This window comes from Pongo abelii, chromosome 10 (assembly GCF_028885655.2).
Source record: "Pongo abelii isolate AG06213 chromosome 10, NHGRI_mPonAbe1-v2.0_pri, whole genome shotgun sequence".
NCBI classification, from domain to species: Eukaryota; Metazoa; Chordata; class Mammalia; order Primates; family Hominidae; genus Pongo; species Pongo abelii.
Window position 1 is genome coordinate 38354334 of NC_071995.2, and position 16022 is coordinate 38370355.

Consider the following 16022-nt stretch of genomic DNA (forward strand, 5'->3'; position numbering starts at 1 on the left):
ATTGCAATAGTCTTGAGTAAAGTTTTTCTTGCCTGGTTAAATTTGTGTGGTACAATATTTCTTTGACACAAGGAGGCCAGAGCTCTGAGATTAAATAGGTGTTTAGTAGGCATTCAATTAAAAAAAAAAACAGAGCAAACAGGAGAAGCAATAATTTAAAATAGTGGGGAAAAAAACGTTTCATGAGTTCAAGGAAGTCTTGAATCAGCATTTGTATAGTAATAACTGATGAGAAGACATCAGTACACAGGTATGGTAAAATATCTAACATTTCAAGAATAATAAAACCTTTGTTTAATGACTAGGGAGGGGGAAAGAATGTGGCAAACAGAAGAAAATAAATTTCACCCACTCCAGAATTAGAATATAACTATTCTTTATTATTCTTGATGTGATAAAAAGTAATACAAATATTAAAATATTTTAGAAAAATAAAAATGTTAAAACAATTCAGAAACTATGTTCTGGTTTAAAATAGTACATATGAAGAAATTTGATAAAAAGGATGTATTAGTTCATCTCACACCACTATGAAGAAGTACCCCAGACTGGGTAATTTATAAAGGAAAGAGGTTTCATTGACTTGCAGTTCTGCATGGCTGGCAAGACCTCAGGAAACTTAAAATCATGGTGGAAGACAAAGGAGAAGCAGGCACCTTCTTCACAGGGTGGCAGGATGGAGTGAGTGCAAGCAGGGGAAATGCCAGGTGCTTATCCAACCATCAGATCTCCTGAGACTCACTCACTATCACCAGAAAAGCATGGGGGAAACCACCTCCATGATCCGATTACCTCCACCTGTTCCCACCCTTGATACATGGGGATTATAGGGATTACAATTGGAAGTGAGATTTGGGTGGGGAGGCAGAGCCAAACCATATCAAGGGATAATTCAACAGTTCTTTTCTTTTTATATTAATAATGTCAATAAAAGATGTGAAATTTATTTCAAGTTTTAAAAAATTCTGTTGGAATAGAAATAGAATGTTTGCCTTCAAAATCAGTAGACAAACTAATAAAGGAAAATGAATTAAAATAAGTTAGCCATCACAATTTTTATAATGTATTATATATTTTTGTTAAAATACTTATGTTTAAAATTCTCATGTTTTTTATTAGAATTTAAACATTATAATAATAAAATTAATTATGAAAAATCTAAATAAAATTAAATAAAAAATTCTAATCTGATTTTTAATCTAAAAAGTCTTTTATTATTAGAATTTAAAAATTCTAATAATAAAATTATTTCTTTAAAATACTTCCTCATATTCTTTTTTATTATAATAATTAAAAATTTCTAATAATAAAAAAGAACATGAGGAAATATTATTTTTAAAATACGTGATACAGTATAATAAATGTGATGATTACACTTCTTCAAGGACAAAGTGTCAAAAAAGGAAAAACAATACAAAAATCAAAGACTCTAAGATTGGGGCAAAAAAAATTCCTGATATATGCTATTTACAAGAGAAAAGTTTAAAAGTTTTTAGTCATTATGTTTAAAATGACATAAAGCTTTAAATAAAATGAGAAGAATGTCAGACAAATATAATAGCAAATGAAAAGCAGAAATACTCAACAGAATTCAAAGCAAAGAGGATAAATGGAATGTAGAGGATTAGTTTTATAAACGGTAAGAAAATGTACATCACAGATTAAAAAAAAAAAAAAGAATGGTCCTGAATGAGCCAGAAAATGTACATGCAAATTTTAAGAACACTATTATAAATACAAGGAAATTCAAATGACAAATAATATAAACATATTGGATTTAAGTGATAGAACTAATAAGATTAACTTATATACTAAACTTGTAACTTACTTAGAAAAAAACACTGTATTTTCAAATTTCCATGTATCCAAACAAAATCAGTCCTATATTAGGCCATAGACAAATTGTTGAAAAATTCTAAAAAGCAAAAACTACACATGCTACACCCTTTATCTATAAAATAAATATAGGATATTTGTTAAAAATCCTAACATAAAAATATGCACTGAATTCGATAGGCCTTCCCAGATGCAAGTGATTTATTAAGGAAATATACTCAGGACAAATCTGTAAGTAAGGGAAATAGAATAATGCATTCCAGTGGTATGAGAGACTGAAGTCTAGTCTCAGTCACTCCCAATGTAAACTCACATCCAAATGACCCTGTAGAGGTGCCCACTCTCAGGCAGAGCAGCAGTGTTTTTGGACTGTCCTATCACTAAACCATTGGCTGATGTGTCATGCCCAGAGTAAGGCAGCTCTTCTTAGGCCAGGACAATTTCCCAGAGAAGAGTGCAGCTATGTGCTCATGGTAGCTGGGAGACATTTGTACTGTCTAGTAAAAAGGATTCTGGGTTGAGAACTGACATCAACAACAGCCATGCTTTCAATTAACATTTATTTTAGCAGCTAGAATGAGAAAACCTAATGAAAGTAGTGTAAATAAGAAAAGGCTTTGTTTTTTTCATGAAACAAGAAGTCCACAGGCAGGCAGATTAGATCTGTGCATTAACTCCAGGAAATTCTTAAGTATCTCTGCTTTTTCTCCCTGCTCTCCCGCTCCATAGTATCCTAGGTGTGTGGTTTCATCCTCGTGTTGAAGAAGACTGCTAAGCCTTTGGGCAAGTGACCATATCCAGGCAGGAACAAGCGGAAGAGTAGAGGACCAAAAAAAGGGCAACTAGTAGTAAGCTCTGTAAGACTTCTTCTAGAGCTTTCCTGGAAGTACTACCTAGCGACTTCTGTTAATATCTCATTGGGTAGAACTAGACCCTAGTTGTAAGGACTTAGCAAAAATGTTGGTTGTCCACATTCTATAGGAAAGGAAGGCAGACAAGAAGTGGGATTTGGAATGGCTCTAAACACCAACAATGTTTACCAAATCAACCCATTTTACATTTGAGATAAATGACTCTCTTAATTAACTCTTAGGAAAATAGTCACTTTTACAATTTTATCATGCTTAGAAAATAACAGAGATTAAAAAGTACATATAAAGTGATGCACAGGCTTCCTCCTCCTCCTCTTCCCAGGTGAGTGCTCCCCCAGTAGGCAGGCAGCATGGTGGCCAAGGAGACAGGTGGCTGGAGTCCCCAGGTCAATCTCTATTGTCCTACCTGCATCAACTGGGCATCCAAGGCTTGCAATTCTGCTCACAGAATATTTCCAGGAAAATTGAGCTGCTCACAAATTATTACATAAGAAAGCAAAAGATGAAAAGGAAAAGCAAGAAGTGTCTTCCTGGACTGTAGAAGGTGATATTAACACTGACCCGTGGGCCAGTGTTAATATCCATACACTGGTCAACTTAGACCACACTATCCACTGATGACAACAAGACCAGTGCCAAGTTATAGTCAAAGATGATTTTACTGATCATTCCTTGGGAATGTCTGAATCTGAACAGGCTCTTAAAGATACTCCTCAAGTTAAATTTTTCTAATCTGAAGATCAAAAGGGATGCGACTTGTATCTAAGCTGCTAGAGAAGTGTTGAATATTGCTGCTGGGATGGTTAAGCCAGGTGTAACTACTGAAGGAACAGACCATGCTGTACACTTAGCATGCATTGCAAGAAATTGTTATCCTTCTCCTCTGAATTATTATACTTTCCCACAGAATTCCAGACAGTCCTTGGAAGAAGGTGATAATGTCGACATCACTCTTTATTGCATTGGTTGTCATGGGGACATGATTAAGACATATTTTGTTGGCAGTGTGGATGAGGATGCACGGAAATTTGTTCAGACCACGTATGAGTGCCTCATGCAAGCCATTAATGCAGTGAAACCTGATGTTTGATACAGAGAATTGGGAAACATATTTCAGAAGCCTGCCCAAGCAAATGAATTTTCAGTTGTTTGAAGCTATTGCGAGCATGGAGTCCACAAACATTTTCATACAGCTCCCAATGCACTCCATTGTGCCTAAAATAAAGCAGTTGGTGTGATACAGTCAAGCCATGTATTTACAGTTGAGCCAATGATTTGTGAAGGTGGATGGCAGGATGAATCCTAGCCAGAAGGTTGGACTGCAGTGAGGAGACAGTGAAAGCGGTCCACTCGGTTCCACTACTCCTTGCTGATCACAGACACTGGCTGTGAAATGCTAACCTGGCAACTTGATAGTGAATAGCCTCACTACATATCCCAACTTTAATTTCTTCCAAAATAGCACATCTCAATTGTACCTTCTTACTGTACTATGCATTTTTTGGGGAGTAGAGAAAGGAAGGGGACATTTTTTATCATTTGTTTTGTTTTGACCAAAGGTAAGAAAGGACTATAGCAATTTGATGTGTGTCCTCAAGAACTTGTTTTGAGTCTAAAAAAAGCTGAGAAAAATAAAGGAAACATTGCTCAACTCCTTTCAGTGCTGTCCCCTCCCTCTAAATCTTCCTACACACCCATTTTCTCATTATCAGGCTTTTTAAAGTTTAGATTATGGCAAAAGTAGCCATGCTCCCAGTGGTGGCTGACTGTTGCAGGGCATGAGAATTTTGTAGTACACTGCTATGCCAAACCGCTAGTTGGTCAGAAATGGGAGCGGCAAAGCCCCTTTTCTTCTCATCTCTATTTTATTTCAACGGCATACCTTGGAGATTCTCAGAGAAGGGTGGAGGGTGCACTGTGGAGGATGATGGGGAAAGAGTTCTAAAGTGTCTCCAGCTGTGAGCACAGTGAGTCAAGTGTGCTGTTAGATTCTGTTTAGTAAACCTGATGGTGACTATAGCAGGGATGTAACTGTCCATGGTATCCTGAAAACACACGTCACCTTTACATAGTTGAGAACCTCATTAGAAATGACCTCAGTTGCCCAATATCTATGTTCCTTTTGACAGTTGTCCAAATAGGAATGTATCCAATGACTACATATCAGATCCTAAAGTCATTGTCATTATTAGAGTGGACTTAATTAATGGGTATTTGCTAACTTTCATGTAATATAATTTCATACCACTGACATGTTATATAATAGTTGTAAGAGTATATCTTTTCCAGAGTGTCTGAGTCCTTATTGTTTTAAAATAGTTATAATAACATTTCCATTGCTTTTATTATTTGATTGATTTAGTAAAGTGACTATATCTGGTTTCAATTTGGGGGAGTATGTGTGTGAAGTTTTTATCAATCTGTAATATTTGTGATGGAATGCCTTGCAATGTAAATGTTAATATAATGTGTAAAATGAGATTTAAAAGTTTAAATGACGATCAAAAAAGGTATTACGCAACGGGCATAGTAAAGCCTGAAAATAAGTAAACTAAAAATTAAATAAACTAAGCATTAGAAAAAAAGAGTAAGAATATATACTTGAGGAAAGTAAAGAAGAAAAAAATCACCAAAAACAAAAGCTTAAATTTAAAAATTGGGATAAAAAGGGGAAATGCCATTTTTAATTTAATATTTGTTCTTTGACAAGGTCATTAAAATAGACCAATCCTTGGCAAGACATATAGGAAAACAAAGGAGAAAAGAAATGTATAATGTTAGAAATGATGGTGGGAGGGATATAACAACATATTTTGGGTGTTTTTTCCCTTAACAATAAAGCAAATACTATGACAATTCTATATTTTTTAAAAAGGCCAAACAGGAGTGAATTACAAACTTTTTAGTAAACCATAAATGACTAAAATTGATTTGACAGATAATAGAAAACCATGGGGAAAATGCATAAAGCAGCCATTAATTTTCAAAACACCATTTGTCAAATTGAAATGGAAACAACAGTCTGAGCAAAAAATCCTCAGCACAATTTAAAAATATAAATTTCAAAAGTTTTTAAAAATGTACATATTCTTTAGATATTTTGCTCGCAGGGATTTTTATTGGGGAAAGAATGAAAAGATATACATAAAGATTGATGTGATCAAGTATGCAATATACCATAGTTTATTAGCACTACTTATTATAGAAAGTATTGACAATAATTTCAATATTCAACTGCAGAAAATTAAACTGCAGAAAATTAATATATTCCATACAGTGGAATATATTAATTAGGTTGAACTGTATCAAATTGCCACTATTAACCATTTCTAATCAACAAAAACAGTGACTTCAAACCTAATAAATACACACAAATATGTATTTAAATATCCCAGTAATTTAACTGTGGTTATCTCTGACTGGGGCTCTTTTGGGTGATTTAAACAGTCTAATTAGATTCTAATACAGGAACAAAATAAGCACATAACATGCATGTATTGCTTTATAATCTTTCACTAAATTATGAACTCTTGGGGAACGGGCATTTGGTTTTGGTAATCATTACATTCTTGGTGCAGAAGGAAATCTGAAAATATTTGTTGAATCAATGACTGAAAAAATATTTGTACTATAAAATAGAAAATTTTAAATTGCAAATGAGAAACACTAGAGAAATTGCTCATTAAACCATTTGCCTTACCATATGGAAGGGTCAAAGCAATTTTAAGTCTATAGCGCTTAATTTAGGCAGTAATTTTTCTGCAAAGTATTCAGTATGTATAGTATCTGATAATGTTATGTCTACTTTCTAGCTATCTTTGAAAACATCTTATTAAATTTCATAAATTTAATATGTGGAGAACTAAGGAAAATTCCAATGATAAATGGGGACATTCAACATTAAGAGAACATTCCTGCGTAAAAGTTTGGAACAGAACTGCAGCATAATATTTTAATTTATCATAATGATTTATGAAATTACATCAAATACATTTTACTGTCTCATTATCTAAAACTCTCAAATTTCAAAAATGAAATATTTGAAGATGTCAAATAATTATGTAGACCATGCTGATAGTCTGCCAGGAAACCTTCATTGCAGAATTGTAGTTGAGTTGTTTTCTCCTTTAGTGCATAGAGGGGCATAAGAAACCACTGACTGTGATGGTCTTTAATGTAATGCAAAAGAACATTGAAATCCATATTTGCTCAGAAATCCTATTAGTGTCTCTATTGAGGAAACCTCAAAGAAAAGCACTGAAGTGTTAATGATTTGCCTACAGAATTTTTTGTCCAAATGTTTGGATAAGCTGACAGGAATTAATTCTATAAAAGTCATTTCTTTCAAATTATTTCACTAATATAAAACTCCCTAATCCAGTAGCATTCTTTGACATTTTTCTTAATATCAAAATGCTAATTTTGCCTACATAATATTAATAAATGAAGCAGGCATTTTTTATTACTCTCTCTCCTTACTCATAGGGTTGGTGTATATTTTAATTAGTTTCAAAAGTTACAACTGCCTTGTTATTTTTACTAGAAAACTTATTCTTGTAGTCACCTAATGGATATGATAATCAGTACGGAGCCTAGAAGCTTCTGCATTCTGTTTATAAAAGAGACACAGTTCCTGGGTATGAATTTGGGCTCTGAGTGGAGACAAGTAAACCAGGAGAGAATATTTATAAACACATTAAGTAGATGTATTTGGTTATAATATTTTGTTGGCTGATGTTACACTTGATTTGCAGTTTTCAAAATACAGTGTCCTTAAAATACAATGTTGCCCCCTAACAAAAAGCTTGTAAACCCGAATAAAGTTACTTGTTTTTGCTTATTATTTTTCTGGTCACAAACAAATAGCTTAAAAATGATGGCTGAAATACACATTCTAGATTTGGATTCCTTATTTTAAAAGTCAGATTTTTTTTTTCAAAAATTAAAATATATTCAGTGGCAAAATTTGACAGCACAATATGGGGTTCATATTTTTACTCTCAAGCTATTATTCTCAAAAGTGTTCAGGTAAGGAGGTCTCCCTGCCCTCCCCCTTCCCCTGCCAGAGGAAGAGGTACAAGAGATTTTTGGCATCATGAGATAAAGAAAGGCAGCAGGCTTAAAAAGCAACTAAAGGAGTTGATTGTGAGGAATTCTTTATTCCCAGTAGTTCAACGTTGAACTAGGAAGGGATTGCAGAATATTTCCAATTTGATAAAAATGTATATAATACATTCTAAATATTTTATATTTAAAAAGAGTAAATATTCTTTCTTGTCTTTTACATTTATCTCTACTGCCACACAGCTCCATTTAATGGAATTTAGAAAGTTTGTCTGTGAAAGAGTACGGTCTTCAACTGATCCTCACGTTTGTCAAGAACACTGATGATTGATTTGATTGCAGCTCCAGCAGTTAAGGGAGTGTTCATTTCATGATCAAGTAGCCTGAAAACACTTCTTTAAAATGAATGTTTCTTTTATATTTGGTGAGTCACTGCTCACCAGGGTCTCTGTTCCTGGGTTTTCCCCACAACTCTCCTTCTGACATTTCCATTAAACTGTAAAAAATAAGTGTCGACTGATTAACATCTTAAGAGCTCTGCAAAAAGCCATATTCATGAATCAAAGTCAGTGTGCCCCACTGGTAATTAACTTGACAAAATTCAGCTTTCCAAGCTAATCATCCTCTGGCTGCTTTATGTAATTGCTGTCAATTCAGATCTACAAAACAATTGGAGTCCACTAAAAGGCAGAGAGAGCATAAGAACTAATGATTAGGCCAAGTTCTCTAGCTGAGAGCATATTCTGATTAAAATGCTGGAGTATAATGAGGAAACAGAAACATTCAAAATGTTGACTTGAGGGTTCCACATTTATAATTATATGAAAACAGCCTATTTAAGATCAAACTAATGGTAAGGGTTAAGTGGTGAGATTCAATGTAATAAATATCCTGGGGTTTACCATGTAAAAGTTACTGAGCAAGACCCTGAAAAGGCAGTAGACCTTTAGGGCACAGTAAGGCATCGTGGATGAAGAGCACTGCTTCTGCACTGAGACATTTAAATACTGGCCTTTGGCTGATTGTGTGATTTGGGACAAACTGCTCGGCTTCATTCAGCCCATATTTTCTCATTAGGAAAATAGAAAAAATGATTTTACTTAGCTTATACGTTTAAGGATTAATGCAAATAATGACTTAATCTGTTACCTGGAATTTCGTAGATGCCAAATAACTATCACATATTCTATTATCATTACAATTTATCACTAAGGGAAAAGTCAAGTATGCAAATTAATATAACATAATAAGCATGCTAAGAAAAATACAGATGAAATTGCCCATTGTATTTACAAATGGAGAACCAACATCTGGGTCAGGAAACCTTGAAGGAAGAGAAATTGATTTTGGAGGTGTTTTTTCACAAGAAGTATAATTTATCAATTAAGTTGAGAAGATTTATTTCAGTAAAGTAAGAGCAAAGTCATTCATCAGGAAAAGCATGGTGTGCAACATAGGAACAGTAAAACAATCATTTTACTAGGCATACGATTTTATGATAGTGTAAAAGAAGATTATACTGCAAAGAAGGGTTGGATAACTATTGTGGGTTGACTATTTAAATCATCATTGTTGAATGTTTCAAAGGATATTTTGTTCATTCCTTAAAGACCAGAATATTTCAATACCAAAGAGTTCCACAGAACCAAAACAGGCTTTCTCTCCCCATAAACTCTCAGTAGACATATATTCAATAATTAAAGCTATGTATACTTTCTTAGATTAAAATGAGTAGCTTTTATGGAAGTCAGTTTAGTACTCCTATTTAGAAGTGACAAGAAACTTCAAACAATGTAAGAAGATTCTTCAAAATACACATTTGGTACATACAAAGAAAGAAAGGTAACTAGAATATTTTAAATATTATTAAAAGCCTATATTTGTTTGGCTAAGGCAATGGGCATCGTTCCCACAGAAAAATCACCTATAGAGTTTATCAAATTAAACATCTCTTGGGCTGAGTCTTAAAAATTCTGATTTCATTTGTTTAGAGTGAAGCTCAAAGCATCAGTAATTTTCAAAGATATAAGGGAATCCTAATTGTGAGAAAGGAGACAAAAGATACTTCCTCTTTCTCTCCTCCGAAATCATGTAAACAAGAATAACAAGAAAAATGTAAACCATGTTTTTGACAAAAATAGGGATATCTATAATCTTGAATCACAATTTAAGATGAAGAGCTGTCAAATGCAATAAATATCAAATCAGGGTGCAGGAAGATACTGACAGAGGGCATATGCAGTTACATATCTCAGACACAGCCAGCCAAATGCAAACATTTTCCAGAGCATCGGGGGATGCTAAAGAGGAAAACCAACAGTCCTCGGTTTGAGTCAATAGAAACAACGTGTTTGAGCTGACTGTAGGAACTCTCCTGTCCTCCATTTGTTACTACAGAGAGGTGGGGAGGTAGGTCTCATTGAGGAAATCACATTGCTTGCCATCTTTGCTGGAAGAGAAATGTGGAATAAGCAGAGGAGAAAACATCTACTGCGATTACCCTGCAGCTGTCTCAGAAAGATGGGGCAAGACATGATGGCCTCATACAGACATCCAATCCCCAAGGAAAGCCGAAGGAAAAGGCAGCACTCTGTGAGCCAGGGCCACTTTCTCTTAAATAGACCACTATTCTGACACACACAGACACACATACAGAATCAATCAATCAAACATGAGCACTTGGAAGTGTAAAACGTATATAAATGATAATGAAGATCTGGCAGTCATTAATACATAGGCATAAGTAAAATGGACAGAAATATAGTAATACAATATTCTAATTTATATAGAATATTCTAATTTATCTCTCAGACCACGGCAAACAAATAGACCAAAAGTAATGCATAGATCTTAATAATATAATTATAAGATATGATTTAAAAAGCTCTTGCAATATTCACATGAGAAAAAAAATAATAGATTAGAAAGAAATCGCTAACATATTTCCCAAAGGAAAAGAATTAGCTTCACTGATCACAATGAAATAAGTGGCTCTCACAAGTGGCTTTTGGGTTAAAGATGAAGTTCAGAGAAAAAGAGCAGATTACTTGGAAAATAAATATAATAAAGCATTATATATGAAGACCTATGGTATACAATTTAGTCACAGTAACTAGAGACAAGTTCCTAGCCACAAACACTTGCATTGATAAAGAATGAAAATAAATAATTTTGGTAACTAACTCACACATAATAAAATAAGTTAGATGAAAATATTTAATAATTTAAAGCAGAAAAGTAATGTCTTAGAGAACAGACAAAACAGAGCTAATAAATCAACCCAATAACTGGGTCTTAAACAAACAAACAAACAAAGAAAAAACAATGGCTAACCTAATCAGGACGCTGATGGTGAAAGCACAAATACATTAAGAACTGGAAATGGGAAAATATCTCAGAGGCAGAAGACATTAAAAGAATTGCATAAGGTTAGTTTTTTCAACATTATAAAAATAAATTTTAAATCCTACACAAAATCAGTATTTTTCTAGGAAAATAGAAATGAGTGAAACTGATCCTTGAGAACACAGACCAATTGCTAAAGAAAAAATTCAAAAACTTTATCATGGAGATATTCCCCCCTCCAAATCAGTATAAATCCAGATTGGTGGATTTTATATATAAATTTTTTATCTTCAAATAGTTTGAAGCACTACAAGAAACAGATGCTTGTAGCACTTCAAGCTATTTGAAAAGATAGGAAAATAAGTATTTACACTTGTATTAGTCAGGGTTCTCTAGAGGGACAGAAGTAATAGGATATATATATGTGCATATATGTATATACACTTATATATGGGAGTGTATATATGTCTATATATATATATGAGTTTATTAAGTATTAATTTACATGATCACAAGGTCCCACAATAGGCTGTCTGCAAGCTGAGGAGCAAGGAGAGCCAGTCTGAGTCCCAAAACTGAAGAACCTGGAGTCCGATGTTCAAGGGCAGGAAGCACTCAGCATGGGAGAAAGATGTAGGCTGGGAGGCTAGGCTAGTCTCTCCTTTCACATTTTTCTGCCTGCTTTATATTCGATGGCAGCTGAGTAGATTGCACCCACCAGATTAAGGGTGGGTTTGCCTTCCCCGGCCCACTGACTCAAATGTTAATCTACTTTGGCAGCACCCTCACAGACACACCCAGGATTAATACTTTGTATCTTTCAATCCAATCAAGTTGACACTCAGTACTAACCATCACACAATTATATTTTCTAATCTAGCATTACATTACTACCAAAATCTGACAAATTAAAAAGACATATAGACAATGGAACTTGAAACAAAGATCAAAATAAAAGACTAGCAACTAGAATGAAACATCACAAATAAAGAGTAACATACCACCACTAAGTGTGGCTTACTCTAGGAACTCAAATATGGTTCTGGATTGAGGCATCATATTAAGAGATCATATGAGAAAAATCAAATATTTAAATACACAGAGATTGAAATTATTTGCATAATTCATCATATATTCTGTATTTTTAGACTTTTAATAAGATAGTAATAGGTTTGTTTATTCTTAATAAATAATCTATAAATCCCAAAGTGATTTTGAAGAACAAGTGAAGGGGAACTGCTGTATCACATACCAAATTTAGCATAATTTCATAATAATATGATATTTGTTCAGAGTGTACAATGTTGAACAAAACACGGAGCTCAGAAACTTATATTGATGTCATTATATGGATACACCAACTAGTGCGGGAAAAGAAAACTATTCCACAAATGGCACTGGGAAAATTGCTGTTTTATTTTGGGAGATGGGGCAGAAATTTTTACTTCATACTAATAAAATAATTCAAGTCCATTAGAATTTTGAATGGTAAAAAAAATTTAATCTTTAGAAAAACAATTTATGAAAATATGTGGATGACTTTTGTGTTGTGAAGCATTTCTTAAACAAATTACAGAAAGCAAAAGGGAAAGATTAAAAATGTAAAGCTTCATTTTGACAAAGGACATCATTAAATACAGTTTGAAGTCAAGCCATAAACTAGCGAAAGTAATATACAAGACCTACAATAGAAAAGGAACCACAAACAAGTTATAAAAATTTTATAACTCAATAACTGAGAGATAAATGACCCGTTAATAAAGGGTCAAATATTGTGAACAGGCATATCAGAGAAGAGAAAATCTCAATAGTCAATAAATACATGAAATGAGGCTCAACGGCACTAACAGTCAAAGAAATGCAAAATAAATCTACAGAGATTTAATGTTTTGTGTCTACCAAATTTGCAAAAATTAAAAAGCATAGCAGTGGAGAGTTGTATCTGTAGTCGATGGGATTTTGAACTAGTAAAAGCACTCTGGAGCTCAATCTGGCAATATTTAGTATCATAGAAGATTCATAGGTTCATAGAAGATTCATAGGTTCATAGAAGATTCATAGATTAAACCTAGCAACTTCACTTCTAAAAATATATGCTGGAGAAGAACAGTGGTTCTTAACCTTGGGTGCACGTGACAGTCATACCAGTACCCAGGCTGCACTACAAACCAGTTAAATCAGAAATACCAGAGACATTTTTCTGGCATCAGTATGTTATAAAGCTCCTCAGGGGATTCTAGTGTGCAGTGGAGCTTAAGAACCCATGTAGGAGACTCTCTCACAAATACCTAAGAAAAATGAGAAGAAATCTATGAGCACATTAATTTTAATCTCGTTTGTAATAATGAAAACCTGCATTTCAAATGAGTAAACGACTTGGGTAGTCAATAAGGATAAATCTCAAAATCTCAGCATTTAGTTTAAAAAGCTAGCTGCAGAATGAAACATATTGTACCATTTATATAAGATTTGAAGGCATGCAAAACAATCCTCTAAAATGTTCTTGATCACATAATGTGCAGCGTTTTGAAATGTGTAAAAATGATTAAAAAACAATTTCAGGATATTTCTAGACCTCAGGCATAAGGATGTCAGATTTAGCAAATAAAAATACATTCAAATTGTATATCATATGAGACATACTTACACTAAATATTTATTCATTGTTTATGTGAAATTCAAATTTAACACGAAGTCCTGCATTTTATATGGCAATCCCACTTGGGAGGGGAGCTGGAAAGGTAAACAGAGGCTTCAGCCATATCTGCAATGTTTTATTTCTTTAAGAAATAATTGAAACAAGTATGGTCAAATGCTAGTTTGACAGAGGTTGTTTACTACAGGGGTATCTTATATTTTTCTGTGTCCTTGAAATACTATTATAAACATATTTTAAGGAAAATACAAGGAAAGAACAGACCTCAGTTGTAGTAACAATACGAAGGAGAAACTATATTGAAATAAACATTAGTAAATGTCCAAGATCGATAAGAAGAAAACCTATTACACTACCAAGGATTAGAAAGGAGGAGATGAATAGACAGAAAGACATGCCATATCTTGCTTTTGGATTGTTAGACTTACAGTGTAAAGAAATCTGAGCTTCCTATGTTAGCCCATACATTCAATAAATTCCCCTCAAAAATTCAACATAAATTTTTATGAACTACACAAAATAATGGATTCTAAACTTCATAAGGGTAAATAAATTCACAAGATCTGCCAGATAAATCTGAGAGTGATGAAAAATAAAGGGTAGATAACTCAACCTTGTAATGAAACATGTTATAAACCTACTGTAATTAAAACAAAGGAGTATATAAATAATCATTGTTACATTCGAGCTAAAGTTGTGACCTTTGATTTGGATGGCCATAGAAGTAAAATTGTGTCAATCATTGCATAATGCAGATTTACCCCCAATATATTTTAAAATCTATGCTATCCTCGTTATCTTTTTACTTTTTGCCCCCATTCGGATTTCTATCACCTTTCTTCTGGAAATTATAGTAACTCTAACTGCTGTTCTTCTTCAAGTTTCTCCTAAAACTTTAGCCAAAACATGATTGATCATAAACATAAAATGTGTCAATTCTTTACATAAAATAGTTAAATGCCTCTTCATTGCATCCTTGACAAATGTTAGGCACAGTAACATGGAATAAAAGACACTTTAGGGCCCAGCCTTGACCTCCCTCTTCAGCCTTATCTCTAGCACTGAAATAACTCTGAGAGTTTCCCCTTGTCCCCTCCTGATATGGTTTTGCTGTGTCCCCACCCAAATCTCATCTTGAATTGTAGCTCCCATAATCCCCACATGCTGTGGGAGGGACCCAGTTGGAGGTAATTGAATTATGGGGGTGGGTTTTCCCATGTTGTTCTCATGATACTGAATAAGTCTCACAAGATTTGACGGTTTTATAAAGGGCAGTTCCCCTGCACACGCTCTCCTGCCTGCCGCCACGTAAGATGTGCTTTTGCTCTTCCTTTGCCTTCCACCCTGATTGTGAGGCCGCCCCAGCCATGTGGAACTGTGAATTCATTATACCGCTTTTTCCTTATCAATTATTCAGTCTTGGTATTTCTTCCTAGCAGTATGAAAATGGACTAATACCCCTCCTGTACACCTGGCCATTTCTCACTGCCTGGAACTTTTACCTTTTTGCACTCAATTCCTAGCATCCTATATATATAATTGGTGGTTAGTAAATGAAGTGACCTATGGAATATCCACTGAAGTCTTTTCAATAAACAACTACATACATGCCCAGATAATTGATATTTAAAATAGACAAAAAACAATAAACTTCCTGGGATAGGAAGCTGGACAGATATTTCTAGTTTTATTGACTATGTCCTTATGCTGGTTTTTTTTTACTTCACTTTAAATCAGCTTTAATAAATCTGTTTTTTGATATCAGTTAAATGTAGAAGAATCAAACCATAATCCGTATTTCTTCATTTTACAATGGTAGTTCCAAGAAAAACTCTAATGAGGAAGCTTCCCTCATTTTTATGATCCAGCCCTTTTTCTTCCTATATATGCTCTCTAAATTATCTTACACCACAAAAAGATATAAGAGTGATAAACTAAAACACTGAGTTTAATTGGAAATAATCTGATCATTTAACTTTAATTACAAGGCTATTGATGTATTTAAATTTCATTTTAAATGACATCTATTAGCAACTGTTTGCACCGGGTATTATAAATATCAACTTAATACTTGAAATAGCCTGTGGATTAGGCATTAATTCTATTTTACAGATGATGAAATGTGACATTGAGTTACCACTAGTAAATGCCAAATCTCAGAGAAGTAGACGTTATATCATTTCACTTCAGACTTATTTTCCTTGATACAAGTGTTTATCCTATTTTTACTTATCTTTTGTGATGGTTAT

General features: G+C 33.8%; 1 protein-coding gene and 1 pseudogene across 3 annotated transcripts in view; both read left to right on the plus strand.

The window, feature by feature from the left end:
- Positions 1–16022, plus strand: part of CNTN1 (contactin 1) — a 390365-nt gene that overhangs the window by 38974 nt on the left and 335369 nt on the right.
- On the plus strand, positions 1346–7075 carry LOC129049104 (methionine aminopeptidase 1-like; annotated as a pseudogene).